The sequence below is a fragment of the Cyrtonyx montezumae genome, unplaced genomic scaffold, assembly GCF_038088225.1.
Source record: "Cyrtonyx montezumae isolate F1298 unplaced genomic scaffold, pur_monq_1.0 scaffold_25, whole genome shotgun sequence".
NCBI lineage: Eukaryota > Metazoa > Chordata > Aves > Galliformes > Odontophoridae > Cyrtonyx > Cyrtonyx montezumae.
The window spans coordinates 14,280,354-14,307,691 of NW_027071992.1; the positions used below are offsets into that span (position 1 = coordinate 14,280,354).

At 43.7% G+C, this 27,338-nt stretch overlaps 1 protein-coding gene across 1 annotated transcript in view; it reads left to right on the plus strand.

Moving 5' to 3' along the window:
* PDZD2 (PDZ domain containing 2) overlaps positions 1-27,338 on the plus strand; it is a 187,238-nt gene that overhangs the window by 56,978 nt on the left and 102,922 nt on the right. The gene's annotated exons all lie outside the window — the stretch shown is intronic.

Genomic DNA, 27,338 nt, shown 5'->3' on the forward strand with positions numbered 1-27,338 from the left:
ATTTCAATAAATTCCCTTTGATTTTATTTCATTTGCTCTCTTTTGCTGTCTCCTGTCCCAGAAAACCTGCAGCCTTCAGGAGTTCAAATCAGACATGAAGGTTCTTGCAATGATACTGATTATTCTTTCTTTTTTACCTTTCAATTTCTGCATGCTGTAAAGTCAGTTGTGGATCAGCTTTTCTCTTTGTGGTCTGCTAGACTCACTGATGGTGACAAGAGTCATTGGTTATTTATCTGCTGCTTCAGTTGTTAGGTTTGCAAAGCCACTACAGCCTTGGCAACGCTTCCAAGTGAAAACCCTGCAAAATGCACAGCCCTTGCTCCCAGTGGGCAGTGAGCATCCTGCAGCTCTGCAAGTGGGTCTGTGGCTGTGATTCAGGCTGGCTATTGCTCCTGATCCTGCCATGTGGCAGAATGGAAGCAGTGACCTCTCCATCTGTGAATGCTGGGAAGGTGAATCCAGCCATGGATTTGCAGATGTGATAACAGCCCTCTGTAACTTTCAGCCTGTAATTCACTGGGTGTATAAAGATTGGTACTGCGACTGCAAACGAGCTGATCACTCGCACTCCCAGATTTGAAGGGTTTTGTGGCAAAAAGTAGTTAGTATGCTGCTTCCTCTTTGCCAAATGTCTCTGTTCCTAAAATGCAAAGGAATTGTCTGCAGAGGCCAGCGATAATGTTATCTTGTTGTTAATGGAAGAAGAGAGACAATACCCAATGGAATGCAAAGTGTTGAGATATCTGTTCTTATTATGCTATCCCTCAAGACTTTATGTGGGGTTTGTCCCTTTCTGAAAACTGTTATTAAACCAGCAAGATGTGGCTGTTGCTAATGAGAGCCATGTGTTCCATTTCCCCCAGCTGAGATATTTTTTATCATTAATAAAGACAGGCTTCCTACTTTTGGCAATATGGGCCAGCATCGTTGTTCTTATGATCCCATTTTAGACTCTTCCACACCCAATTTAGGCCAAAATTTAGGGCATCTCTTACTCAAAATGTGATTTATTTTCAGCATCTAAAACATCTGTGTTTAACTTAGTCGACTGTTCTTTGACGAAGTTACTGAATGGGTGAAAAACTCTTCTGGGTTGAGACAAAAGTGTATGAGTGCTGTGGTTTGCAGTGTGGTATGCTTCATGTAGCCTTTGTGTGGTCAGCAAAGTTAAAACCCTCTGCACTGAAAATGTGGAGAGACTCATAGCTCTTCCTCTTTCATGGAGGCTGAGCAGAAACGTGAGCAGGGCTGGCAGAAATGTGAGCACGTACATGGTCTTTGGGTCATCCAGCTCCATCCTGCAATGTGTCAAAGGGCTAAGCCAGTGTGGTGGACAATGGGGGAGGAGAGGCAGTGCTCTGTGGTCCCCTTCTGCTGACCATCATATGGGGGCAGTCTTTCTCTAGAGGATGCAGAAAAGATGAGGGGAGCTGCAGCTGACTGGGTAGCCTTGGACAAATTGATTTCAGAAATCTCCCATAAGTAATATATTTTTTGCATTCAGTCAACTTGAATTTTAGAATCAAACTATTAAGTTCTTTTATTTTATTTTATTTTTAATTCTACAATCTTTAATTGCTTTGCACCTCAGCTAGCCTCTCTTCCACTGTCACTGCACTGGGAAGGCACAAATGTTCCTGGTGTGGGGCTCTTTCAGCGCTGCCAGGGGCAAGTCCTATGTCTGCAGTCCTTGGCTCCTGAAGCAGTGACAGGGTCAGGCACTGTGCAGAAGAGCAGTGTGAAGTGTCTCATAGGGCACCTCTCATCTGTCACCCTCTGCTTGGGAAGCCAAATCTGTTCTGACTTCTTAAAAGAACTATTATTTATTTAAATTCCAACTGATCTGATGTGAAAACAGCAGAAACAAGTTGATAATTGCTGAGCTTGTTTTTTTGTTTTGTTTTGTTTTGTTTATTTTCACTTAGGGAAAAACTGTGCAGTAATGTAATAATCAAAGGCCTTTTCTTAACAGGGTGTTATTATATTAGAAAGGAATGGTGTAGGTGGTGTGTTTTTGTTGTCAGTGACTGAGGGAAAATTGTTGCTCTCTTAAGAGTTAGCAAATTATGTCTATCAAATACAATAGCAGGGAAATGAGCTGTATTGAAGTACTGAATAAAGGTTAGTCAAAACCCTGTGTATTTATGTATCTTCCGTTATAGAACTGTATCTCCAAAACACATGGGTTATTTTTCTCCTGATAACAACTTCTTAAGTATTTTGGAACTATTCCTCTCATTTTAGGCAATTACTCATTCACTGGAGGGAGACTGTTGGTATTCCTGCAGATGACAGATGAATCTTTCCTTTCTTGAGCATGACTGGGCCTTCATTGAGAAAGTCCTGGGAGGACTGCTGAAGAATTATTTTATCATGAATATCATTCACTTTGAAATATTTGATTATGACTCTCATCAAACATAGCTGCAATGCTTGGACAGGGCTATTATGTACATCCAATCTTTAAAATCTCTGCAAATTCCAGCTGTTTTTGAAAGAAAGCTAAGTAAGATATATTTCAGCTGATGACAGTATGGTATAAACATGAGATATGATTATCATTTTGTCACTGAGGAAACCCAACCACCTCTCCAAACTATCACATTCCCCATTTCCAGAAAAGACCAAACAGTGCCATGTGTGAAATACAGTCAGATAAGTGCCTGCCTTCTTCTTACTCCACAGTCTGGAGTAGCTTCCAGAAAATGTACAGATAAATGTTTTGACAGCCGTAACTTTGTGTGGCCTTTTCTTAGTCTCTTCTCCTCAGCCAGTATCCTGGGGGACTTGTGCAGACTCCTCCCTGGCATGAGATACAGCATACCGAATGTCAGGGGAAATCAGTTTATTTTTGAAGGTGCTGAGAAAGATTTTCAGAAATCAGACATGCAGTAGAATAGAGAATGAGCTTTAAAGCATCTGCACTGAAGGCAAAGCTTGGACTTACACCTAAGTTAGAGGTTTTCAGCAGAGGTCTCTCTGGAGGGCTTGCTGCTTCTGTATGTCACATCTGTGTGCTCCAAGTTGACTGGGAGTGTGAAGGCAATGTCCTGGTCCTCCTAAAAATTCTCAGTAGATGCACAATACATGGACATCCTAAACACAGTCCCATTTATCTGTAAGTGTTAGTAGCTGATTGCAAAGTGTGACTCTGAGCATCTAACCAAATTACGGATGTCAAAATGGACAAAGCACTTTCTGCTGCTTGACTGCAGCAGTCAATAACAGCACTGGGCTGTATGCGCACTTGGATGAAATGTTGGGTTCTATGTCAAAACAGTACTTGTTGGTGCTGGAAATGCAATAGACAGCCCCTGGCTGTATTCAGAGCCAAATTCAACTTGAAAAGAGTTCTTCAAGAGTGTGCTCTTCTTTGCCCTCTTGCTGGGAGCTGTGGGTGCATGGAGATGCAGAGGAAATGGGAGTGAAGAATGGGGACCTTTGTTGCATCTGAGCAGAGCTCCTCAAAAATTTGAGGCTGTACTTTGTAAAGTGATATTTCTATGCACTTTTTATTGGCTTCTTCCCTGGAAGTTTGAACTGAATGGCTTTTCTATCATAACCTGTTTTACGCTTATCCTCACAATAGTTTTCCTTGTCAGGATGAAAAACTCCCCAAGTGCAGTCACTCTTTGTTATCAAAGCGCAGTACTCCAATTTCACATTTTCTATGGGGCGCTGCTTCCAGCTGTGCTTTGGTGAGATGCTGCTCCTGCAGTACTCGCTGTAGCCACTTCAGGAGCCATAGTTGTCATTGAAGCATCTGCAAAATTTTTTCAGCGCTGTGTTGCTCCGTGGGTGCTGGCTGGTGTGTAGGGATGGTAAGCAAGGTTTAGTTTAACTGATTCCCTGTAGGTCTTAGTGATTTCCTGATTTGATGTATGGTGAGACAAACCATGCCCTGGCTGTGCTTCCTCTGCTTATCAGCTGGAGCCCTCGGCTGAAGTTTTTGGCAATAAATCCATTCTTCAGTAGGATCAGGAGTTAAGGCCTATGAAAGCACACAGTATGAGGGAAGAAGAGGTTTTCAGGTTTCTCTGCCTGTGATGAACTTATGCTTCTCTGGAAATTGTTGTGGATTTATGTGCTGCTCAGCAGAACAGTCTCCTTTAAACATCCCTCTTTCGGGAGAAACCACCCCAAGAAAATTCCTCTGGTCATCACAGAATACTTTCTCTCACCACCCTCCCACCTCCTGGGCATGTCAGGTTGCACAGATCAATTGCTCTGTTTTGCTTTGTTTCCTTACCTCCTTCCCAAAACAGAAGTGCTGCCAACACAAAGTGCTGCTCAGTGTAAGCAGCTGTACTGCCTGGTGTTAGTAGGGCCTTCTCCTGGTTATGTTCATAAGAAAATATTTTTGTTTTAATAGGAAAACAAATGGAAATGTATCCTGGGCCTTTGCCCTTGGCCAAGGGGCAAACATTTATGTGGGAGCTCCTTGTTAAAATATTAACAGCACTGACTACACAGAGAAAAAACAAGCACAGTGGTCTTGGAGAGCACAGCCTCCAAAGGCAATCTCAGGAAATAGATTTCACATAACTGACCTAAAAAATGCCCCCAGTCTATTGTGAGGTTGAATTTGTTTCCTTTATTTTTATCTTATTAACAATCTTCATGCTGCAAAGTGATAGACTGGGGCACAGAGGCTGGGACCTGGGGCTCGTTGTCAGGGGCACAGACAGGCAGTGTAGGTTGATACACCCTCTGAACCTGAGAATGGAAAATAAGCAGCATTCAGGGCTCTTGGCTAGAGGGTTTCTCCTCCTGTTGATCTTCTGTGAGCAGGGAGATGGTGAACGTGTGTGCCTCATCTGTGCAAAATGGGAGGAAACGTGAATTTTGGTTCTCAGACACAGCAGGAGTCTCCCCATGCTCTGAAAGCCTTGTATGCTAGAGCATGGAGCCATCTCTGAGGAATGGCTGCTGTGTTTTGCTCTGATACTGAATACTAACCACCTCTCTTATAAGAGACTAAGAAATGAAGAAAGGGGTGTTGTTCTTCCCTTCTTTTAAGTCTTCAGGAAAGACAGTTACGGGCAGACTTAGCCACACATGTTGAGAAATAAATTGCTGTGCAGAAATGAGCTTTATCCTAAATCCTCTCTCAAGAGTAAGAGACTTAAGCAGAAGGTCACTAATCCTCAGACTCAGCAGAGATCATTTAGCTTGTTTGTTGTCTTTGCTGTGTTAATCTGTGTGTGGGTTCGCCTGCTTCCCTTCCACACCCTCTGGTTCCTGTCTTTCTGTCAACCTCACCATGATGACTCCAGCCTCTTTGGAGCTGTGGACCATCACTCTGGTAGTGATGTTCTTCTGCAGAATCCCAACACTATAACCTCCTCAACAGACTTTCCCAAACCTTCTTTGCATCGTATTTGTCATTTCCCTCAGCTCGGTTTTATCTAGCAACCCTAAAAAATGACGGTGAGACTGGTTTAAATAGCTCCTGTCCTACATATGTTCACACAGTCCCTCCAAAATTTTGGAAGCTTTTTACATACTGTTGCCAGCAAAAACAGATCTCACCTAATTCTGTAGGAACTGTGATACAGAGGGAATACTTGAAGAATTAGGCAACATCCCCAGGGCCATCTGCAGCAAACACTCCTGAGCTGTGGCTCTGCACACTTTGCTTTCAGAGGGATTGCATCAGTCTTGAAAAGACTCACACAAAGGTTGGTAGTGTTGCCTTGGGAGGTGGAAAAGCTTCAGAGATGACAGAATGGGTTGTCTTGGGCATTTTGGAGGGATATTTTTGCTTTGCTTCAATGACCTATGGAAACCATGCTTAGAAGGCCATATCTTGTTGCCAAATGTAGGTCTGTTCATCTCCTTTTAATTTGATGTTCTGGCCATGCTATAATTACAAGAGAAGACCACTACCTGGGAGGTATTAGTGTCCTCCCAGCTCATTTGCTGTGGGAACAGCTTCTTTGGGTTCCTGTCATTTGCCCCTGACACCAAAGTGAGAACAAGAGCCCCTTTCCATCTTGAGTGGGCTTCCAGCCCTCCATGCAGCAGACATCCCATGCTGTAAAGTCATTGAAACACAGTCAGGGTGCAGCAGAACTTACTAAGTGGAAAACTGCTGTAATGCACAAAATAGGGTCACTTTTCTCCACCACCCAGGCAGGAAGCAGGTGAGGCCTTCAGCCACAGAAGAATAATTTCATAGCCTCCTCGGCACTGCATTTGCTAGCACAGTACAGTGCTTCGGTCATCAATAATTAAAGAGATAGATGTTCAGAAACATGAGCAAGGAACATTTTGTGCCCATTATTCTTGCTCTTCCTATAATGCTTGTGCCCTTACACACCAATTTGCAATGTGCAGTCAGTCATTCACAGTGTCTCTTCTAATCTGTAAATGTGAACTGCTCTTCATATTCTGGAAGTCCACAGTTTTGCAAATAGTGAGCTGTGTGCTGGAGAATGATGTCCGTGAGGCCAACAATTGTCCTTTTCCACTCACAGTGAGTGTTGTGCCATGAACCTTGGAAGGGCATGTCTTCTCTAGTCTCCATTGAAAGATCTTCTCTCATGGCATTGGACTAAGCAGAGCAGCACTCTTAATTCACAGAAGATTTTTGCTCTGCAAGGAGGATGCAATCCTATCTTCTCAACCTCATGTACCTTTGGGTGTGATAGTTGTGATCCCACCAGGTGCACTAGGGCTCAGCTGTGACCCTCCAGGGCTATGAGCACGAACAGGAGTTGGCAGCTTAAAATCTACAGCTTAAATCCCCTGTCACTGGGAATCAGGCCTGGCCAGGCAAGGAGAGGAGCAGGGAGGGCTGAAGGATGATGAACAGGAGATGGTTCCACAGGCAAGGGCTGTGTTCAGCATCAACAGGAGCCTGCCATCTATTGGCACAGGTGAGGGTACAGGTATGGGAGATGCAGGTGTGATTGGTAGAAAGGTAGGTATGCATCACCAGGGACAGCTGCGGCTGTGAATGGCTTTTGGCTATTCTTTTTTTCTCCTGTAGAAAACTTATTGCTCTTCTTATCTGATGCGACACTTGCCTCCAGGCACAGACCAGTATTTCATGCTCCTTTAAACTTATTTTTCTGTCTCCTTTCTATCAGATGTAGGCTAAGATGGGAAGGGCTGTAAGTTGCAGGCTCTTTAGCATCACTCACCATTCTTGTGGCTTACTCTGGATGAAATGTGTGATGCTCAGAAAGATTGCCCAGGCCTCCAGAGATATTTTAACAGACTGGTAGCAGTGAAAAGGTAAGTTTGTAGGCATGGCAGGGAGTGTTTGCACAGTGACAAGGTTTGGGTCATGTCTAGAAGATCAACTTGTACCTGTGTAGACAGGAGAAGAGTAGAGGAAGTGTTGTTAGCAGCAGATGTCACACTGGAGCATCCAAGACTCAGGAAGGCTGGCCAGGATAATGACCTCAGTAAGAGCATCTGTCAGAAGTGAGTAGATGGAATGCAGGTTTAGGCTTTTTCAAAATGCAGTGAAATCATTGAATCTGACTAAAGGAGACTGTTCTTTCCTGTGATGACTAAGATTCTTCTATAGTTTAGAATGATTATGAAGTCTCCTGTTTTCTTTTTTTTCTTTGTTTTTGTTTTCATTTCTCCTTAGTAGGTATTATAGAAAGCTGAATGATCTGGAAAAAAAAAATAATACCAAGGCAAAATTAAGAGTTGATAAATACAGCAATGATTTTGACTGGTTCCTTACTTGGTCACTGGATTGGGTTCAGGCCAGCAGATTAACTATTTGAGGAAACAAAAGGCAGTGGTTTTCCGATTCTTGTCCTTATCTACATTGACTTGCTTCAATTTATGTAATGATAACGGAGGAATTAATAAATGCTGCAGATTTTTTGCAGCCTGCTTGGACTATTTTTGTTCTGATATTGAAGGAATAAGCAGAGATGCTTTGTAGTCAGTAAATTTTGTGGTGCAGGTAGAACACGGAGGCCAGATGGAGAATATGAGCAAGAGACTGGGAATTCCCTCTTGAAAGCTCATTGAAAACAGAGTCAAACCAGGGTGTGAAGTTCTCACTGAAGATGGTTTCTGATACACTAGTTACTCTGTTGAAAACTGTGCTTCCTATTTTCACCTGTAGAAAAGTGCTGCTAAAACATAGATTTTTCTTCGTTTCCTCTAGAGGGCAATGTCTTATAAATATTTTAAGCATTTTTGGGTTGTGTCAACCAGGAATTTAGCCTGCCTTATCTAAGAATTCATAAGGCAGCAGTGAAAAATGCTTCTCCGCATACTTTTCAGGATGTGTCTATAGGATGTGCATATATGCAATATAACCACTGTACTGAACTGAAAGTTCAGTAGCTAATTCCTGTAAGGAACACAGAAATGTTTGCATTTTGGGCAGATGTGCCTTTGTTGGAATGCAGAGTGGGAGCTCCATGTGAAGATCTGGCTCTTTTCTTTCACTTGTGCAGTTTCAGCAATCCTCAGGAGCTACTCCGTATTTAAACTCCTGTAAAAGAGATTATAATCCAGTCCTTTGAGAGTGATGTTTACATTGGTAGTTGGAACAGAGAGTAGCTGATAGGACAGAGGTGCAGAGGATAAATGTAAATACCAAATCAGCATGGTTCATACAGCCTAGGGAACAGAGGGATTTTGTGTTAACACTTGTATTGCCAATTCATTAATTATATTAATTGTTGGAGGGATGTTACTAATAGCCTGCTTTTGGAGCTAGTCATGGCTATGAACAGCTGCTGAAATTAGTATGAGTCATGAGTTACGGATGGTCACAGTGGCTTTTAGTACTTGATCTTAAGGAATTGTCTCCAATTTTCAGTCACTGTAGTGTAGAACAACAGCAAATCTGGATAAAGGCCGTTTTGTTTTTCTTGAAGCACTGATGTGTAATGTGAAATACACTTCCATATGCACAGGTTTCTGTTGCATCTTGCTATCTTGACATTCTCTCCCAAACTAACACTACCGAAGGGGAAATTTGCTCTTCTGAACATGAAAATGACTTTAGGGAAATCATTTTAGAATTAGTGTCCTTTCTCCTCCTCATGGTGACTAGGCCTCTGGAGCATCAGCATAATGGCCTTATTGGATTAATTTGTAAATCCCACATGTTTACTGAATTTATGAGTCAACGTTCTTTGTCACATACCTATTCCAAAAATATAACTGTAGATCTGCAGTTGCCAAATCCTCTAAATGAATAGACCTGTTTGTTTGTTTTTCCCCAAACAGGAAAAGCAATTAATTCAAGTAAAACACTCATTCCCAAAAGTGCTCTATTTGAAAACAAGAGCTTGTAAATAAAAAAGAGCAATAGTTGCATTGACTTCAAAGCCAGTAGTCATTAGGCAGCAAAGCAGAATTTTCCCTCTACTTCTGAGTTACAGGAGTTCTAAGAAAATATGTGAATACCACTCTTCCATTTCAATTTTGAGTTAAAGAGGTGACAGTAGCTTTTTTCAATTACTGCTGCTGTCCAAGCACACCTTTCAAATGGTTCTAAATTCTTTCTAAAACAGAAATTTGATAAGAATTTTGTTACGTTTGAGTTGTAGGGAAAAGTAAAGGATATAAGCCAGTTTTTAAGAGAAGTGAGTGATAAAATGGAATTCCTGGTTTCATTTCTCAAGCCATATGAACTGAATTAATAACTTTGGGTTTGGCCTGTAAATTCATCAGTGTGTTGGTGCAGGGCTCATGTTTGCATCGCACTGACTGGAAGAATCTGGCACTTTAATGCTCAATCTCAGGGATTAATCGCTGCCTTCAGATGGCAGGAGCTATTTTGGGGGCTGTAGGTGTGCTGAGAGATTGGATTGCTCTGAGCTAGGATATCCCTGGGATGAAAGTACACACGTAGCCTTGAAAATGTCATCCTTGCATGGCTGCAGGTACCGAACACACTGATAAGGGTTCATAACTTCATCTCCTCCTGTCTTGCTTGCTGCAGCATGATCTAAAGAGGGACTTTATTGCACAGAAAAACAATCATTGGCAATAATGTAACACTGTGGGCTTCAGTAGAATTGCTTCAAGTTTGTCTCTGTGGAAAGTGAGAAACCTTGCTTTCCAAACTTCCTCCTGCCACTCAGTATCTGACCCAGGAATCTGTGATCTGCTTTTAGAGATATATACAGCAGAAGATGATTTAGTAAATTAGCCAATTTCATCAGGTTAAACTATGTGGTTAAAACAAATCAGATTTCAATAATTTGTCAGTTATGCTCTGGAAGAAGAAAAACAATGGTTAAAGAAGCGTGCAGATGCCAAGTAGATCAGAAGCTAATGTCTAGTGTGTGGAATTCAAAGTCAACAGAGCTTTATTCAGGGCTCTGCTTTTAAATGGACTCTGTTTTAAATAGTGTATGAGAAAATCAGAATCCTAGTGCTTTATTAGACTTTTTTTGTGGCTCAGATGCTTTCCCTGGTGACCCAAGAATCAAATCATAAACTGTGGAAATGAGTTTAAGGGGCATCGCCATCATAAAAAAAAATCATGCAAGTTAGTACAGCAGTAAACATCTGTCTTGAGAGAGGTGAGTTGCAGAAGAGCTTGGAAAACAAAAGAGATAAAAAGACTGGAGGGTAGAGACATTTTATGATGGAAGAAGGACTTAGAAATTCATTAATTCTGGCTGGCTGAATAGTAATCAAAAGTGTTTAGTCTAATATGTAATTAAATTAGGTACCTATGCTTGCTAAAACAGTTCAGCCAGCTCTAATAACCAAGGAAACTAATCCCATGTCCGGGTGTCAGCTCCTGTACTCTGCTCCCCGAGGATTTTCCAGCCTTGAGGGTATTCTCTCATTTAATGATTGTGTCCTTAATAGTATTAAAGAAAAAGAATAGGAGCTATGTTCTTCCCTTTTATATAACCTTCAACACACATGGGACCACTGGCCATGTACCACATTTGAACTGTCACACTACTCTTGATGAAACCAAGTCAGGATCTCCTTTAGATTAGAGAAATGCCCTATTCTTTTAAATACACTGAATCCAAAACTGGTGTAAGAATCCAGCAAGATTCAGCACATACTCAAAGTAAACCCAGCATGTACCCATTGTAAATCCAGAATGTAACCAATGTAACTATCTAACACAAATTTCAGGTGAAGTTCTGCTCTTGTTGGAGTGGCATCTGCTATTTGCATGTAGGTTGTGTTTCTGTCTGTGGTGAGACCACGCTCACTTTACATTCCGCTTTTCATCTGGATGTTTCTGCTTTAAATCATCTACTTGTAATTTATGCTTGCATTAAACCTTATGTGACTTAAAGCTATGAATCAAACTGCTGTCAAGGTCTTGCAGCCTAATGGATATCACGTGTGGGTTGTAGAACTGCTGTGTCCTGGTCAAACCCTCTCTCCCTGCTGCGAACAAGTCACAGCTCTGGTGACAGGGTGGCGATGACCTCAGCTTGCTTTTTGCAGGTGCTTGAGTTCTCTGGGGAAAAGCAGTTTATTAACTGCTGTGTTTTACTGTGGAGTGTTTCCTTCCAGGTACCTGCCCTGTTGGAGGGTTATAAAATAAGTAAAATTCTTGGAAGTATCTGTTTCTTCAGACATATGCTTGAGCAATACAAATAAGCCCTACCTTATGATATTCCTGGCTGGCTATGAATTTAGGCATTATTCAGAATTCCCGAGTGTCTCCATGAGGCATCAGTATAAACAAGTGAGGACTATTTACCTGCAGGGTTTTGCTAGAACAGTGACAGAATGGAAAAACTGAACTCTGTTTTTTCCAAGGCCTCTAAGCCAAAACACCATTCTTTTCTATGCTGAGTGTAGGCTTTGAGAAAAAAAAAAAAACAAAAAAACCAAACTTGTTTTGTTGTGGTGCTGCAGCCAATCCTCAAAACAGCTGAGGTTTGATTTCCTTATACGATATTTGAGGTTTGGTGTGAAGTGAGAAGCTCCAAGGCCAAGACTACCTGAGCTGACAGCTTTCTGCTTGGAGTGAGTGCTCCTCAAGAGGTCATGCAGTTTTATGAAACTGAGTGTCCTCCCCTCACCAGGTTATCTTTTAGAGCTGAAAAAGTGCAAACACCCAGCACGGTAGCTCCACAAGTGGCATGTGGGCTCAGAGGCAAAGAAGGAGCCACTAGGACTTGGGAAAATGTGACGGAATGGTTTCTTGTTCAATGCAGTTATCATTTGGTGAGAACTTCCTTGCAGGTTGAAACAGGGTCCTTGGGAAACAACTGGGCTGAGGAGGAAGAAGTATTGATATTGAGATAAGCATGCAAGAAAGAGAAAAATAGCACTAAATATAGCTGTGTTATGAATCTCAACAGTTCCACGTTCATGTGGTGGGGCAGACTGGCACATCTGGAGTCTGGAGACATCCCACTGCCCTGGCCTGCAGCATCCTCTCTTGTGTTCATACACATGAGTCCACTTATCTCATGGTCTGTAGCTCTGCAGCCCACAGGTCCTTGTTGTAGTGTAAGAGTTCCAGTCATGGACATGGGTGGAGACTTGTTCTGATGTTCATGGACCTACTGAATGCTTTTCCTGGGGTTTGCTAGGAACATGTTCTGAGAACTAAGTTCATGAAGAAAACAGGATGAAAAAGCAAATGTGGTATAAAGGCTGAGGGTTTCAATCTCAGTTACTTTTTGCCACCTGCTTCTCCTTCAGCAAATTAACCTAAAGTTGCACCCTGGAGAAACTGCTTCATTGGTCTGATTGAATATTTAAAATTTAAACTTAGCATCATGCTCATTTTTCCCTGGATCAGTTGCATATTGGGACTTTTAACCTCTAGATTGTGCTAACTGATCAAAATGTTCCTGTATAAGTATTGAGGCCTGATTCTTCTTTCTTCTGCTGAAGGCTAAATCCCCTCCTGACATGTAGCAAGGTGTAGAACTTTACCAGGTTAAAGCCTGAAATTAGGGAAAATACTTTGTTGCTCTTAATAATCCTTTTCTGTGGGTACAATCAAAAGGCAGATTATTTTTTATCACTTAGAAAAAAGTTATACATTTTTAGCAATCACTGAGGATGAAGGAGGTGAATTCCGAATCTTAAACGACATAGGAGAGTTTTCTGACTTCCATGTGCTTAAGTGTTGTGCCAGAATAACTCAGTTAACTGAAGAGGTGACTCTTAGTTTATCACTATGCAAAAGGAGAAGTGGATGTGTACTATGTATTGTCTAACACATCAGGCTTTTACGAAGTGTTCCATAAGAAATCACTGCAGCTCCAAAATATTAAGACAAAATCATGGGCCAGCCATAGATCTCTGATTCACTGAAATACAATGATATCCTAGGGAAAAATCCAATCCAGACCTGAAAGTCAAGAAACACTCCCAACAGAGTGACATGAGCACCAAGCCTGAGATCCTGCCATCGGCACCAGATGCTGCTGACACATGGTGTGGAGTCTGTACCACAGACATGCAGGACCTATCCAGTGCAAGCGAGAAGCCTTGCAGATTAAATTTCTATTACTTGGAACCTGTAAGTTGCTTTAGCAAAAAAAAAAAAAATTGAGTCTGGGTGTTAAGATTTTCTGAATTGAGAAATCCAGATTAGGTTTTACTCCTTAAAGAGAAATGAGGACTGCTCTTCATAATGGTTTTAAGAGGGGATATTTAGAAACAGATGCAGTATGATTCTGCAGATTAAACCCAGTTTGTGAAATAGAAGTATTCCCTCTGCTTGCACAGAATGGTCAGAAGGCTTCTGGAGCAAAAATACTTCCTAAATCTCATATATGTTTTAAGGAAAACTCTTGAAACTATTAATAAGTGGTGGGTGGATGGCACATTTGGACATGCGCTGGGAAGTATGTGAAGATAAAGTGCATGATGGCTGGTGATGTTTAAAAAGCAAACAAGATCTGGGCTTCCACTTTGGGTATCGTAAGGTACGGAGCTTATTATATTAATGGAAGCTAAAGCCACGTTTGGAACAGTCTCTGTGGTCCTGGTTTAGGACACTGGGAAGAGTAATACAAAATGCCTCCAGAGTGGGACACATGCAGCTGGAGGGAGCAGCATCCTCTGTAACCTACATAGGTTTGTATAGGAGGACAGGAGAGTAATGTTGCTGTGGCAGGAAGTCCTAGTGATCAGGAATGGGGCAAATGGGGAGTTAACCCCTGAGCAGATTGCTCCTGCTCCTGGAACCCTGCCTGCTACATGGCTCCCACTGTCTGGGTGCAGGCAAGGAAAGTAGTGCCAAAACACCATGCTGGGTGTTTGTGGAGGGACAGCAAGCTCCCTTGGCTGCTCTGCAGCTGTGCTGTGCCAGAACTTGCATTGCTTCTGTGAAGGTGCTTTTTAGTGCCCTTGTTCTCCTGGCAGCCAGCCTCTGGCCCTTATCCCTCTCATGCTTTTTCTGGGATCTATTACAGGGTCCTGAGTGGCTTTGTCTCATTTCTTGTCCTGTCACTTTGAACACTGCCAGAGAGAGAAACAGGAGGCACAGTCCTGGAGCATGCTACCTGCAGCATCACCAGGGCCTGGTAGCTCTGTTGGCCTTATTTCCTCTGTTGGAAGGTGAGTTTGAGGCCAGGTGTGCAGAGCCCGCCCAACTCCAGGCAGCCTTGCTGTCTCTAGTAAGCTGCTGACAGGCTTTAAAAACATTTTTCACCTATCTGTTGATCCTTTGGGTTTCTAATGAGATGTACGTAGCGTACTGAAAGGTTCGGGCTGTGAAGAACACAAACCCTGTTGACTGGTGTGTTCCCCAAGGCTGCTGAGCACCACGCGTCACATTTTGCACTCATGAGAACTTAACAGAGTTAAATATAATCTTGTCAGAATATTTCTTGGGAGTGAAAATGTCCTTAGGATACTTTGTGAAATGCTAACCTTTGGACCGAACAGAGTAAGAAAAAAACAGAATGGTTTCCAACCCCGTGATAAAAGTTTGTCTTAGTTGCACAATAAGGGAGAAAGGTTAAGAGCGAATGGCATCACCTTCGGGAGGGAAAAGAATGGAAATTAAATAAAGATCTAAGGCTTAGTACATAATTTGAGATATATCGTTGTGAAATATTTTTCTTTCAGTGCCTGAAAGATTATCTGGGAGAAAATGTCTGACTCTGTGCAGTGCACAGAGGTCTTGCTAGGAGTCACCTTTGAACTCAAGGGAGGGTAGAACCTGGCTTTTCTCTTTTTCTGTTTTGAAAGGGTAATGCCAATTCTAAACTCAGTCCTTGAGTTGTCTTTGCTAAAAACAAGCATAGATAAGTGTTTCCATCCCAGAAAACAAAATTGCAGTGATAACAGATTGTTTTCATCAAATATACATGTATTTGATCAAAATCAAATGTGTGTGTTTGTAGAGGCTAAACCCTGGCCATGCCCCATAAGCAAGTGAATATATTAGGTGAACAGAAATAAAAATTAAACAGAGGACACTACTGAGAGAAATGCAAATGGTAAATAAGGGTTGAGAGGTGAAAGACAACTCAATGACTTTTGCTACTTAATAACTGTGGCTGATGCTAGAAGTAACAGCTAGGCAAATGAGTTTAACTGTGTGATTTCTGCATTGCCACTATCCCTTTTATTTCATTGGTACTGTTAGACCTTCCTATTTTCCATTCTCCAGACTTTAGCTACTACTTTGTGTTTTGAAGATTGAAGCAGTATACTGAACACACGTTTATCTATACTGTTGTGCACTAATTGATGAGTGTTACTCTGTTGTGAAGTCCAACACGAGTCACAGAACAGCTAATGTGAGAAGGTTTTATCCCCTGCAGGTCTGTAGTAACCTCTAAATAAATTCTGTGATCACATAAAGAAGTAAATAAAAATGACTTTAGAGCAGTAAAATATGGATACCTTGCCTCACACTTGGGAGTTTTATGGCACATCTTGTTAAAGTGGGGAATTTTTCCATATACAACTGATTTTTTAAATGATCAGCCTGTAAATATACTGCAAATACATGAAGTCAGCTTTAACTGTCTCCAAGCACTACAAAGGTTTGCAAACAGCTCTCTACTCACAGAGCTCAACCTCTGGTTAATGGAGATGCTCAAGACATGGACACTTAGCTGTGCAGTATACTGTAGGAAAGGAACCTGCTTTAGCAGAGGGTGGACCAGATCTCCAGAGGTCTCTTCCAACCCCTAGCATTCTGTGACTTGGAAGAGGTATTTCAGAAGAGGGTCGGAGTAGAGCAGTAGGAGTGCACTGTGAATGTGGTCTCACCTCATCCTCCAATGAAGCTTTCCAGCAAACTGAAAAAACAGCATAGCAGAGAGATTTTTCATATAATTTCTGTTCTAAAGGCTAGTGAATTTTCATATTTTCAATATCAATTAGCCTCGACACATAGCAAGTTACAGTGTAAGCTCTCTGGGACAAGAGTAGTATTATCCATATTTTCCTTACAATTTATGGCTATATTTTGAGAACTATAAAAATAATAACTGTGAATAAATGAATTTATTAGTAACATGGTAACTTTACATTTCCCAACAGTTTTCAGTTCTATTTCTTAAAATTTTCATATTTGGCCTGAGAAATCAGTCCTTCCATAATAGGAGAAAATACCTCTGATTATAGCCCATGTAACTTGTGAGTACAACTGTAGAAACTCCAGGCTCGCAGGGACAAGACTTCAGACCCCCCCTAAGAAGTGACTGGAAAACATCTCATTTCCTATTGTTTGTATGGTGGAAGGAATAAGTGAGTGTTTACTAGTATAGCTCTTGCAAGGGCCTGTCTGCAATTTGCATTTAAAAACCCACCACAGATCAAGCTCTGTGGTGTTTTCAACCCAACCTGGAGCTGGTTGGAATTCTTTTGGTCATCGGCATTTTTTTCCGAAGACCCCACGAACTGGTGGTGGTTTTGCAGCCAGCAGGAAGGGCTGAGGGTGGAATTCCTCCAGGAGCCCTGGGGGGGCTGGCACTTAGCTCTCAAGTGCTGTTTATAGTAAATTGTGTGTTGGAGCCATTAAACTTAGATTTTTGGGAGGGCTTTAAAAGGTTTTTGTTGTCTTATCCACAGAAGAAACACAAAAGGAAAAGCTTGTGGCATTCATCACACGGTGTAACAGTGTGTGGTGCAGAAATGGGGTATTTTACGCTGTTTTTGCAGAGACTTGAGGCGTTCAATGTCTGGACATATAGAGCTTACCTAGCAAAGTGTGGAGGTCAGCAGAGTGATTTTTGTATTTACACTGGCATAGCTGGGAGCAGAATGTGGCCTTTGCAGTTCTTGGCTTGCTGGACTCCTATTCAGTTTTAACCCTCTTTTGTGTCATTTTTGTGGTTTCTGGCTGAATTCTGAAATTTGTAGCTTTATTTTAGGAAAAAATTGAACATCACATTTTTGTTCTGGGTTATATGTGGTCTTGGATAGAGATGTTTATTGCATTCTCAAGGGAATTCCATGTAAATATGTATATTCATTTTGCTACCCATCAGCTCCGCAAACATCTCAGATCTTGAGAACACGTAGCATGTAATTGACCTCATGTGAGTGTTGTGTCAGGGATGGCAGACATCTGGTGCCCAGCACATCACCATGTTGGGAGAATGGAAATGTCTGAGCCTGTTGTAAAGAACAAATGCTCCCTGTGCTTCCACCTCCTGAAGGTGATGTTTGAGTTAGGACTTAAATACAGTGGGATTTTAGACACTCTGGAACAGACACAACACTGATGAAAACATCACAGTTGTTTCCTTGTTAACTTCTGATATTAACACATTATTGTGGCTGACTTCAGTGATGGTAAGTTTGTACAAATGGAGCTTCAAGATGATTTCTGCTCATTGTTGCTTTCCCGAATGTGAATTGAGAGCTTATAGTATTCAAAGAAAATGAGAGATAAAGAACAGAAAATTGCAGCACTCCCCAAGATGACAAGTGGCATTTTCCTTGTGCAGTGACACGGGATGCAACTTCATGTGCTTAGCACCAAACTCATTATTCTGCACTCTTCTTCTGACTGCATTGGGAAACAGTGTCTTCATGCTGTAGTTTCTTCAGTTCCTCCATCAAATTCAGAAAGGAATTTGATGAGCTGCTCAAAGAATTTCTTGTTGCTTGCATATGTATGAAGTTAGTTTTCTGTTGGATAGACTTGCTCTACATGTTTATAAATTGATGCTTTATCTGTAAGAAAACATATGACTCCAATACTGTTTTGGCTTGTATCACAACAGATTGCTTTGAAGTGCACAGCTGCATGTGTGCGCCTAAAATGCTATCAAAATTCTCCAAAATAAGAGCTGGGAAGAGGTGAGGCCAAATTCCCCCGAATTTCAACGGGATGTGAGCTCCTAAATAGAAACTATGAACTCGTTATGCTGCTAGCACCAAGATGAGAAGTGGTCAATGTTTTGGGTCTTTCCTGATGCCTTAGAGCTAGACTGTGTGTCCATACAGAGCGTTTTGGCCTTGCCAGGGCCAGCCTGTCCCACATCCAGCAGTCTCACAGGAGATTGCATGGGATAACCGCTATTGTCTCTTCTCTGTATATGACTGTAGCCTAAACAGTTTGGGAGACAAAAGGAGGCACCCTGGGCTTGTGAATCCTGCTGCACAGCTCTTTGTATTATAATGTTAACCAGGTCATGGGGATGACACGGGAACCGGTTTTAGGGCAGGGACACGGGTCAACTTCTTCTCCCTGAATTTTGCATTCACTTTTGCACATCCTGCTCGATGGAGCTCCGCAGCCTCCTTGCCGTGCTCAGCATCTGAGCTCTTCTCTGCCTTTTACATGAAAGGGCTGGTGAGGTTTCTTCTCAGATGTCAGGCCATGAATCACGTCTTGAAGAGAGGCATGTCTGGGTTTGCAGCGTTGAGCCCCAGAAAGAGGCAAATCCTGAAGATGGAAAGCTGCCCCTGAGGTTGGCTCTAGGTGTGTGAAGTAATTGGCTTCTAATTAACGACCTGTGCTCTCTGGGAGCAGGGGCACTGACACCACCCTCTGCGTTTCACTCCAAGGAACAAAGCTGAGAGTCTCTTCTACCACCCTCTCAACACCTGGAAGGCTGAGAATCATGCTGAAAATCCTGAAAAACAAGGGGGATGGTGATTTCTGCATAGGGTAGTATTATATGGGAGAGACAGGACTCCTGTGAATGAAGCAGAGCAGTTAGAGGACTACAAGAGCTCAGCGTGGGACTCGGTGGAAGAGTTTCATCTTTGTCTTGATCACAGACTGCTCACTATACAGGTAACTAATATGTATCTTGTTTTTTAGTTATAACAGTGGCTTTATGTCCAATGTACGGCCAGATCTTTTACAATTGACAGTCACGTTTGACCTCAGTCGTACAGTTTAGCTTTTATGTGTGAAAAAATACAACATTGGGTAGCAGCTGACTTCTCTTGGGACAGCCACGCACCTGAAAAATGCCCCCGTCATGTTAAACCACAGCCTGCAATGAAGATGCTTGGCTTTGGCACACTCCAGGGAAGAAAACAACCCCTGGTGAGCCGCGTGGGGAATTTTAATTTGGATGCCCCGAGTGGAAACGCCTCCGAAAGGGAGAAACTACACAGGAGCTCGGCGGGGTCGGAACCAGCGCGTAGCAGCGAGAACCACTCCGGCCGTACCCACTCCCGCAGGGGAAAGCCCCCCGCTCGGAGCTGGGCGGGCAGAGCCGAGGCTGCGGGGCGGGAGTCGGAGCTCGGAGCTCTGGCGTTGCGCACTCCCGGCGGCGGGAGCTCGGGGCTGCGGGAGCGCGGAGCTCGGAGCCGCGGGGCGGGGCGCGGAGCGGAGCGGGGCCCTGCAGCCGCGCCCGGGAGGAGGGAGGCGGCGGCGGCGGCTCCGCGGCGGTGGCAGCGCGGCGGCTCGGCAGCAGGTGATGAAGCGGAGCCGCGGGCGGCGGGGGACGGCCGCTGCGAGGACGCGGAGCGCGGCGGAGACGCGGAGAGGTGTGCGGTGCCCGGCGGCCGGAGCTCTGGGGAGGCACGGGGGCCCGGCGGGGAGGTGCTGGGGGTTGAGGGGGCTCGGTACTCGGGGCTCCGGGCTCGGCGCTGGGCAGAAACTTTCGTTCGGGGCTCGCGTTGCCGAGGGGACGACGGGGCTGTGTCCCAGCGCGCTGGGCAGTGCCATTGAGGATAACCTCCGCAACTCAAGTCACGGAACGCTTTCCCGTGGGACGCGTGAGGACTGGATGTTTAAAATGAAAGAGCTGCTGGAAGCCTTGCAGAGGAGCTTCCCTTGGCAAGCTTTCGTACTGGAGGCTTTTAATAAGGGAAATATATTGCCGTTCAGTTGGGTGCAAAAAATAGAGCTGAATGATCGCTTCCTAAATGCAGCGCGATTCTTGCTTTCGTTTCAGAGAGCTTTTGGTGGCGTTCGTGTGCCACAGCCATCCTGCTCGCTAAATATCTCCTGATCGTCTAGCGGCGTTTAGTGGGTTTTGTGCATGTAGGGCATAGGCATACTTAGTTCTTACTTCACATTTACTTGATGGAGATACAAACTCAATGCTTCTGCTCAGCCCTGCGTTTTGGCAGGGTCCTCTCTCTTTTGCAGCCGAACTGGGGGGGGGAACCTTCGAAATGAAGCTAACAAGTAAAATATGCTTTGAAATGGAGTGCAGATGGGAAGTGTCGAAGTGTTGTGTTGCACAACAGCCCGCTCTGTGTGTGTGTGCTGCTTGGCTCACACAACTCCCGGTTTTATGAATGTGTCCGCAGTCTGAACTGGACCCCGCGCTGCTCAGAAATAGCACGCAGTAATACCTCCACCAGCAGCAGCTCTGGTGAGAAAGGCTAATGCCTCTCTGTCCTGACAGCACATCTGACACCCCTGGGCAGCACATTTGCTAGAAATACCTATGTATTCAATGTTTTTTAATTCCAATTTTGTCAACTGTTGAATAAGATGATAAGCTGGTGTTTGCTGGCTCAGCTGGGTGTTATCTGAACTTTTCTTAGAGGTGCTTCAAGAGATACTCAGGTGTTTCTTGCGTCCAAAAGCATTATTGTCAGTTTCATATTGACTGATAGGGATGGCCTTCCTGTTGCACCCTCCACAGCAGAAATTGTAATTCTTTACCTCGCACTTATCCCCTCATCTCACCCTTTATTTAGGGAGCGTTTCTCTGGCACCATCTCGTGGTTCAAAAAAGAGATCCCCCCCTTTCATGGAGGGGTGTGTTGGGACAGGAAACCTCCAGCTGGTTTTGGTAAAACCTGAGTAAGTGAGGTGTTGAATGTGTTTCCTTGTGTCATTGACCTACAAGGCCATTGCAGCAGTATGCCTCCAGCTTTTTCACGGGGAGAGAACTTATGTCTCTTATGTTACCTTTCCTGAAATCTCGGAAAGATTTTTGACATGGTGAGTAAATACTGTCATGGTATTTAGAAAGTCCTAGTTTAATATTGCATTCCTCACGTGGTTGTGCCGGAAGGGTTACTCATCTATCCTGATGTGTCTCTGTGCATGAGATTAGGTGGAAATGTGTTAAAGATATATTCTACATACCCTGATTTTTTGCATAGTCAGGAAAGTATGTTGCCTGCAATTTATTAATCCTCTTGAAATAGAAAACCTGTGGCTGTACGGAAGGATCTTGCTGTGATATAGCAGATGTACAGCAGTCTATGGACTTTTAGCTTGAGCAGAAGGAATTCTTCCTTTGAAGAGCATCTCATGCACAGTCTTTAGTGGAAAATCACTTTCTTCACATGCTAAAGGCATGAAGAAAAAAACTGTAACCAGGATTCTGGAACCAGAGTACCTGTCTTCCCTCTGACTTCTGCATCTACCCACCAGACTCCAGAGGGAAGGAGAATGTGGCAGACTTTGTTCTGAATCTGATCATCAGTCCTTGAGCTGAGGCTGTAGCAAGCAGAGCAACAAGATCTAACTTTCTGAAGCTTTCAGGTATGTGAAATGGCCTGGATGCCTTTTGTTTCCATATAAACGTCCTGTGTATTTCAGCACACACTAGGTAGCCTGGTGTATCTCACTGCCATTTAGTACTTCATTACTGTTTCATAAACCATGTGGGCTTAGAGTAAAAACTGTCAAGGAAGAGTGGTGTGGGGCAGGTGGTACCTATTGTTTTTTGTTTGTATGGCACATCCCCTTCTTTGAATCCAAAGGATTGGAAACATAATGGAATTTTCCTCCAAGTGATGGGTGTGGAGCTGTTGTAGTGGCTGTAGCTCTTACAGTCATTTGAATTGTCTGCCGTAGGGCTGTGTCCCCTGTGCAGGCAGGAAATTTCCTCCCTGCATGCAGTTTGCCATTGGGGTTGTCCTGGGGAGGACAGCCTCTGGAGGGCTGTGGTGGCCCAGGGCTGCGCTCTGGTCATCTGGAGCCTCTCCCTTGAGGCTGAACTGTGGCCTGTCTCTGAAAGCCTATCTGGTCTGTAGTTTACTATAGAGGGAGGAAAAAAGAAGCTTCTGAGCAGACGATACATCTTACAAGGTCTGCTTTTAGCATTTTACATGGTTTGTGCCTGCTATGACCACAGTGCCACCACAAGCCCTCCGGGGCTGAGCTGAATTATTTTCTTCCCTATGTACTACCAAGAGAAACATCAGCTACGAGAGATTCCAGCTGCAGAACTTGTGTGTGCAGCATGTCTTGTTCAGATGTTATTTCCTTAATAAAATTACTCATTTGGTATAAAGAGTTGTTGGCTGGTTATTTTTTTTCTTCCTAATTCTCTTCCTTCTAGCCCTGGGATAAAACTGTCAAATTGTGTTCTTTCTGTCTTGTTTTGTGAGTTATTTTAAGGCACAGTCCACAGGCCTGGAAGAGCTGTGATCACAGAGAACTTGAAGTGGTAGCCCATTGACACGTGTGGGTAGAAATGAATGCTTTAGTGGGTACTGCATGTACTCAAGAACGGCAGGAAGGCAGCAGCCCTTGGAGAATGTTTCATAGGGTTTATGTGGGGGGCTGCTTGCAGATAGCCTGATGAAGATACTGGTAGTGAGGGCTTTAGGGAAGACTGTCATCTGAATATGCCTTGTGTTCCATCAGACACTCATGCATGCATACTCTTGTAGGCTGATTCCCAGTCCTTCCCACACCCTGCGTACCTTGCCTTGTGATAGCTGTGGCTCTGGCAGAGATTTGCCACAAAGCTTAGGTTATCTTTGGCATGGTGCTCAGCCTAGAGTTAGGATGCAGTACCTCTGCTCTGCCGAGTCATAGACTCATGTATGGCTTGGGTTGGTCGGGACCTTAAAGATCGTCATTTTTCTTGTAGGAGTGGCATCAGTCCTAGAGTAAGTGCACTGAATGTTTTGGTGGGCTGAGGACTTGTAACAGCTTGAGACTGCTAATGAGGCATTATACCTTCAGTTGAAATAGACAGTGGAATTCTGCTGTTGTAGGACAGAATGAGTGAGAGTTTAACCCCAAATTTGGGGGAAGAGTTACCATTTGTGCAGCATGATCCATAAATATTGAGAGGCTAGTCTAGGTCAGGGTCCTGTTTTGGAGTCACAGGGAAGTGGGGTTTGTGGAAATCCTTCATGACCCAAATGTGGTCTATCTTGTGTCCCAGAGGCATATATATTTGCCATTTCTGGCTCTGGGAAAGTGGCTGCTGTGCTATGAATTGTGTTGAAGCCAGGCTAGCTGGGGCTATGTAGATCACTGTAGCTTATACAAGGCATCATAAGTGGATCTGCTGCTCCTAGACCCTATGGAAATGCCTTGTTGCTCATAGCCCCTCACAGGCAGAATGGCTGTGTTCTCCCAGCACTTCATAGGAGTGGGCTGGCCAGGTGCACTGGCTCTGGGGCATGTTGCATCCATTGTGTGCTTCAGATATTTCTGCGCTCCTAATAACAGAGAGGAACTAAGTCTCATTCCACTGGTTTGAGAGAGAAGTTCAAGGCCACTGCAAGGGTACGGCTGTTTGTGTAGATGCTAGTGTTGCTTTCTATAGCCTGTGGTTCACATTGGCATGATTCAGTTGATTTGTCCCGTGGCATCCTGAGTGTTTCTTACAGTCTGAAGAAGCTCTTGGCTCTGGATGAACTCTGCTAGTGCTGAAGATTTGCAGTAATTTGCAGAATTTGACCTTTTGTCTCAACAAACTGCTGTGTGGCTTCCAAGTACTACCATGAGTATGTACAAAATACACAGGGAACGTATCTGTAAATCCCTGCAGCTGCTGGTAAGCAGGGCAGCACTGATGTTGCTGACACAGGGGTTAAGGGAAGAAGCAGGAATCTCACCCTACTGGGCAGGAAGGAAATATATTTTCAAGTTCTTGTCTGTAATCCAGAACAGTTCAGGAGTGCATTAGTGGGGTCAGACTGGTTGTTGCCAGATAATCTTACAGTTTCAGGAGAGTACTATACAGGAAAAGGATTTTGTCCTATGTCTTTGAACACTGACCTTCCTCTTCTGGGGACAGGATGTTTTGCGAGGTGGTCTGATCCAGCCACAGCTCCTGTGCTCTTCTAGGTCAAAGCTGTAAGAGCAGACGGGAGGGGGGTGCAGTGGATAAAACAAAAAGTAACAGAGATCCTTAAACACAGGCTTGTAGGAAACAGCTTTTAAAAGAAATGTTTAAAATAAGAATGAGCACAAGATGTAAATAATTTGCTGAGAGGTAATCTTCCAGGCACAGAATGACTGTTGCCGACTGCCTGGCTTATGCTGTATGGTTGTCTAACTGGCTGGAGTTTATGGCTTTTTCCCAGATTCTTAAATGTGAAAATATTTAATTAAAGTGGCTTCTTGATTCCATGGGTCTCAACCCATGACCTGGGGATAAGTGTGATTTGCTGAGCTGATACTCATGCCTTTTCTCGTTGGATACAGAATGGATTTGTTTGTTGACTGCCGTTAGTGAAGTGGCATCTGCAGTGTAAACTGCTTCTGTTGCTTTGGGGGATGGCAGGCCAACTGATAAATTGGGGAATGTTGCTTTCCTCAGTAAAGAGAGGTTAATTCTAGTAGATCTCAAGGAAATAAAGCTGCGAAGGGTGTAGAAATGCATTGTGCATGGAATCACCTCAGTTTTTTCATGTTGTTCATGGAATAATGGACAAAAAAATGGTACTGGTTAGAACTACCAGGCACCACCTGCCTAGTAAGACCCAGCAGAGACACAGGAGTTTTTTTGAAGACTTAATGGATGCTTGAATAGCATAGTGAGGATGATAAGAGTGAGAAAGTACTTGTGGATGGGACAGAGAAATGCTCCTCTAGGGAAGGGATGCTTCTGCAAGTGGCAGAGAAAGAAAGTGTTGTCTGGAAGGGGAAATGAACTGAGGTAAGTAGATTGAGTTTGTTCACTCAACACAGTCTTGTTAATGCTCTGTTCCTGCTTAAGTGACACCTTTGACGTAATGAAAGCTTTCTGGTCTTGCTGGCTGGATATGTGTTACTGAAGGGAGGAATAGCAGGTGCCAAACTGAATCAAAGCTTGATCCTCAGGGTCACAGCTGGGTGTCTGGTCCATGCAGGGAATGTCTCAGCTCTGCCCAGTCTTGCTGGTAGCTTTGGCTTGCAGCCGTTGTCCTCAGTTTGGGCCAGATGTGGGAAGCTCTTCTCCCGTTAAATGCGGAGACATAGCAAAGACCTAACTTCTGTTTTGCAGGAGTTTAAGAAGTGGTAAAGAAACTACAATGAGAGTAAGACCCCGGTGTTTACATGTTACAGAGAAGTGTATGTGTGTCCACGCAACAATGTCTTCTGGCTACTGGGGGTGTTACTGTGGTTGTCCAAGGGAGCTCAGGAGTTATGGGGTTTCAAAGGGAAACCTCTCTTTCGACTGCATTCTCCAGCTGGACTTCAGTGAAATTATTTATGATTTACACCATTTTGCTGGAATGTGACCATTCTGTCCTGGCTGTGGGCTCTGTTTTGAACTGAGGATAAAGGCAGACACTGTCTCGTGTCTACAGTCCAGCAGCTGCAATCCCTTTAAAGTGTTGCCTTTTCTTAAAAACCATGGAGCGCCTTCCAGTGCAACTTCTAAAGCAGAAGTTGAGACTAGCCAAGATGGTTTCTGAAGTTGTCCTCCAGGGGAGAAACTTCTAAAGAGGCCGCCACTCAGCCACAGAGCTTGAGCAGCCTTCCGGAAACAGCTGCTAGAGATGCAGAAAGCTGAACTGGAATCTGGCTCATGGCTGAAAAGTTAGTTTCACCATTAAAACTAAAATCTAAGAGAGTCCAGCTGCCTGCAAAGTGCAGCAGCTGGCTGAGCAGACTAGGCACTCCTGGAGGAACATGGGAAAGTATGTGTTGTATTGTCTTCCATACCCTTTAAAAACAAACATGATTGTCAGCCATAGTCTGTTGTTTGCTTTGTAGGTGAATTGCAAGAGAGCACTTGGGGGATGTGGGAATTCATGCTGGTAGTTTTAAGGACACTTTTTACAGCTGCATTTAAGTTAATGCAGATCTCGATAGCCAGAATATAGGAACAGTTTCCACTATGCAATACCACTGCTGATCAAAGCCTCCTGGCAGTGCTTACATAAGAGTAGGAAGTGTCTGTCTTTTGTGTTGCAGCTGAAGTCTGAGATCTGCCCATTGAAGAGCGTGTCAGGTGCACTTGTCCCAGCATTGCAGCCAAATGAAAGCAACAGATTGTGGTCAAAGAGTGGAGGGAAACTGAGCCATTGACTTCCAACAAACTTTAGTGACCTCTTGATTACTTGTGACCAGAGAGTTGAAGCTTCACTGTGACTGGTGAACACTGTACAGTCTGATAACAGGTCTGAAGCTTGATTGAAGCAAAAGCTGCCCTCAAAACTGTACCCCTCTGTGAACAAAGTGACTGTTTGTGGGAAAAGAAAACCCAGAATGAGTTGGTAGTGGTGTTTATGCCTTAGCTTTTCTAAATCAGATGGGAACACTGGCATGGAAGAAAAGTATGTTGGGGCAATCTACTGTTGCACTCATGCAGTTAATGTTAGCAGTTGTGCTTGCAAAGTCATTTGGAGTCTGTTTTGGACTTTCTACGTATTCTCCCACAGAGGAAGTTCAAGCCTGTGCTGTTAAGATTGTTCTGGAGGCATAAACATCCACAGGTTCTCTCCTCTGACATCTGGGATGGCATTTGTATGTACAAGTGCTGCTCTGAAAGCAATGCCTCCTGTTTCATTATATTGGCCTACAACATCACAGGTGGATGTTGGTGATATGGCAAGTAGAGGTTGAATCTTCCCACCAGAATTCTGTTATGTTTTGATTTACAGTGTGACAGATGGCGGCAGAGAGGCAGACTGACAAATGGTGTCTGACATGAAAGTGTGGATGAAGCAAAGGTGTGTCACTTAATTCCTCTGTGCAGAAAAAGATGGCACCCACTGTCTTTCATTGATGATTCCTGAACATTTGTGGAAACCAAACAGTGGATGTGAGTAAGAGTTAAGGAAAGGGTTAACGTAGGTGATGCTGATATGGATGTATACTA